The sequence below is a fragment of the Propithecus coquereli genome, unplaced genomic scaffold (genome assembly GCF_000956105.1).
Source record: "Propithecus coquereli isolate 6110/MARCELLA unplaced genomic scaffold, Pcoq_1.0 Scaffold132, whole genome shotgun sequence".
In the NCBI taxonomy this organism is placed as follows: Eukaryota; Metazoa; Chordata; class Mammalia; order Primates; family Indriidae; genus Propithecus; species Propithecus coquereli.
In genome coordinates this window covers 2,956,731-2,960,773 of record NW_012137414.1, presented here as the reverse complement: position 1 = coordinate 2,960,773, position 4,043 = coordinate 2,956,731, and the positions used below count along the sequence as shown (strand labels likewise).

Sequence of the window (4,043 nt, the reverse complement as noted above, 5' to 3'; positions counted from 1 at the left end):
ATAGAGAGAGAGAGAGAGAGAGAGAGAGAGAGAGAGAGAGAGATGCCAACAAAGGTGCAATTAGGGGGATTGCACAGGGAAATGTCATTAGAACCAACCCGTAAAAGATGAGAAGGTGTTAAATAGTTTTAGAACGTGGGGAACTTTGGCATAAGAAACAAAGACATAGTGTCAAAAGTCAAGTGCATGTTCAGCACTAGAGAGTGGTTTGTGTGGCTTGAGAGAGAGCAAGAAAAACAACAATGCATAGGTAATGGGACAGTAGTCTGGGGCTACTGAGTTGAGAGTTTTGCCAGCCATTCTAAAACTGTGAAACGGAGCTAACAGAGGAAGAAATGTATCTTTTCTGATGTATATCTTTCCTTACTCACATAATTTTTGAGGGAGAAATTCATTCAGTGTTGATCTAATGGTAAAATTTACAAGAAAAAGTGTTTCAGCACACTTTACGGGATACCTTCCTTACGGCTAGTCTTCCTAGTACTTTGAGCACAACGAAGCAATGAACTGAAACTGTCCAAGCCAAAATTGACTTGCCATTTGTTTTGCTTGCTTAGATGGGAATTCTACATTTGATAGCTGGTTAGATTCATTGACCACTATGTTCTATTCTAACTCTAAGTTTCATGAGTGTGTAATTCTAAGTATTATGCTTTCTTGTAGTTTGATTATTCATTTTATGTTTTCAATTAGGCAAGTTCCTAAAACTATTTTAGGAGGATAACTCTGGCAACGGTATGGGGATGGGTAACAGAGATGGGGAGAGGCTATTTAGGAAGCTAAACTCATAATTTATGTGTCTTACTTATTGCCTAAGTCTTTCCAAAGTGTTTCATCAAGAAAAAGCCATTACAACTCTACTTTTGTGGTTTGCTTTTATTCTGGAGCAGTGATATTTTAGTGAAGAGGTGCTTCAGTGTATAATTAAAGGGCCTATGTCAATTACAGTTTATCTCCTACTGCTCAAGGTACTGCAGATATTTGGATCTATTGCTGTCAGCCATTCTCAATTAATGTCAACCTTAGATTTATTTTATTATGTTATAAAACTTGATTGTTGTTGAGCCCACCTTCCCATTTAATTTCAAGCAAGTTTCTTGATGATGCGATTAAACCAATGAAAATATCTCTAGACAGCAGTATAATGCAATAGATTTTTGTATGATTAGTCAAGTCATATTCATGCTATGATTTCATATAATACAATAATGGGCATTATTCTTTTGGTCTTTTTCTTTGATTTTGAATGTCTAAATAAGAAAACTAGTAGAGTAGGCTGGGGAAATAAAAGGAAAATATGGCAAAAATTGGTCACTTGAGATCTGAACCAAAAAGTCCAATCGATTTTGAATTAGGGGGTGATAAGTTGATTAGGGCTGGTGGCTGGTGATACAGGAGAGAAATTATAGCTTTTGGAAAAGTTTCATCCATTTATTAAGATTAAATTGAGGTCAAGAACTCTGGAGATAGGGATTAAATAGGAAAATTATGGACCTTGGTTTGGTCATGTAAGAACTAGAGGAGGAGGAGTATAAGCCTAGATAGCTACCCAAGTAAGAAAGGTTATTTTCCTGGTACTTCATCTTATGTTTCATACTTTTATGTTGTACTTGTAGAAAAGAAAATATTGCTGCCTGAAATTAAAATTCCCAGAGCCTTTTTTTCTACTTTCCCCAAACTATTTAAAAAAGTATACTTCAGTTATTTCATGATTATCATTACGATGGACAGATGGCCTTATCGAATTTTGTCCTGTAAATACAAAGACATAGAGTTTAAGAACAAGGGGTACTTACAGCTCCCACCTAGGGTTCACTTGTGATAAAGAATCTGGTTTCCTTGGGAAGAAGATCACAGTCTGGTACCCCTGAATGTCAGATATCATTAAAATGCTCATACTTGCCTTTCATAACTTCTCCAGAGCTGCGTGTGACATGATACCCTTAGCTCCTATCCCTTGATCATGTAAACAGCATGTGAAAATATTTTAAATGTATTTTAATTATCTTATTTTACTTTCAAACTAAGATTCAAATATCATTAGATTCTTAATATCAACATTAAATAATTCTGAAGGTACTGATTTTCTATATGTTCATTCATTCCCACCAAATCTTTTGTGTTTAGTATTTGCCAAGAAAAATTTAGTTAGTCTCTCAATTCAGCATTACCTGTATTTGACTTCATGAAAAAAGATCATTTTTAGTCTTCTGAATTATTTATTTAAAAAATCCTTTAAAATAAAATTACATTCAGTCATTACACTATATTTCAATACTCCAGCATGCAGCCTATTTTGTGATTTTTTTCTTCTATAAAATACATAGTTGAAATAAAAAATGTAAGTTACCAAGAGGTATTTTCACTATGGGGAATACATATTCATAAATTGTGGGGTTATTTATTCCTTCCTCAGCTTTCATATTATCGAGTTTGTGTCTCTTCATGATTATAGAGATGAATAAAAATAGAAGGGAATTGAAACTACTACTTTAAGAAACTTCATTGTATGTGCATGTGACTAACCTATACTTTACCTTAAAAAATATTTTTTGTTTGAAAAGAAATATCAGTAATTGCATGATAAAGAAGGCAGCCCGAAGCAATGTAGACAAAAGCTGTATTTATACATGATTCACATTATTCACATAAAGACATGTTAGAAAAGAGTATAGGCATATTCTTTCACACTATTTTACCAGGATACAAACAATTCAGTCCATTTTTATTTAAATTAACTGAGAGAACTTATTTAACTTATACTTCTAATGGACATAGAAGTTTTAAAGGGTAGGTTGAAAAAGCCCATGTGGTAAAGCATTTTTATCTAGCTTAAAAACATATATTATGTTTAAAGTTTTGTGATATTATTGTAGAAATGCCTTTTTTATTAATAAACTGTCAGAATATGGTTTATTAAACACACCTAACCAGGAATGTAATTAACTGTTTAAATAAGATAATTTATAGAGAAATATGGTGTATTGCCAATTTGATGTCAAGGTACAGAGTACCACTAAGAAAGAGTGAATGGCATTTTATTAATGATGGGCTACAGTGTAAGGAACACTTCAGTAAGAATACAAATATTACTGAAAAAATTTTTCTTCCTAAAATCCCAAGTGCCTTCCAAGTGTGGAACTTCACTAGACTAATTGTGATCTCTAAAGTCTTCCATTTGTCAGTTCATCCAAGCAACAGTTTTGAGTCCTTGGGCCAAAAGAGACAAAAAGCTATGAAAAAAAAATAAACCTTTATGGTATCTGCTATGTACTGTGGATCACTTTGACCCATCACTTCTACTTCTATGTCTTATATATATTCCTATTGCTGCGGTGGATTGTGTAGGTTCAATGAGTGTGTTTGTGGAGAGGGATCTCTTATAGAAAATAGATAATCTGAAGGGATAAGGAGTGGACATGTCCACTTCAGGTCTTTTATTTTAACTTGGGAGGTCCAGAGAGCCTTTTCCTGTCAAACTTGTCAAACCATTTCCATTTGGTAATTATATATGCACTATCATTTATCCCTTATTACCTTACCTCCTTATGCTCATTTCCTTGCAGTTATGGTCATGCATGAACAGCAGTTTATCTCATACCTTGCCAACAATAGAAAGAAAGCTTCCATTATGAAAGCTTTCCATACTTATTTCCAATAGCACTAGGAATTTTAAAAATATGTGTTGCCAATGTATGAGTCAGTTAATAATAATATTCCTCTTTGTGAGAACTCAAATTGGATGCCTGCCTCCTATTGTCTCAAATCCCTATTAGACTTGCTTTGAGGTCCCTTCATGGCCAGTCATCTGCTCTCTTTCCCCAGATTGAGCATCTCTTATTGTATAGTTAACACATTTTCCTAACTCTGTATTCCAAGCAGTGGCAGTGCCTTTCATTTCCTTCTTTGTTTATTCTTGTGTCCAAGTATCCCACAGACTACTATTTCTTTGCTCCATCACTCTGTCCTTCCAGACCTTCAAAATCTAAAATCCAACACAGGTACTACTTCTAAAATGTCTATCCTACACACACACACACACA

At 34.1% G+C, this 4,043-nt stretch overlaps 1 protein-coding gene across 1 annotated transcript in view; it reads left to right on the top strand.

The window, feature by feature from the left end:
• DMD (dystrophin) overlaps nt 1-4,043 on the top strand; it is a 2,517,447-nt gene that overhangs the window by 1,514,544 nt on the left and 998,860 nt on the right. The window lies entirely within an intron of this gene.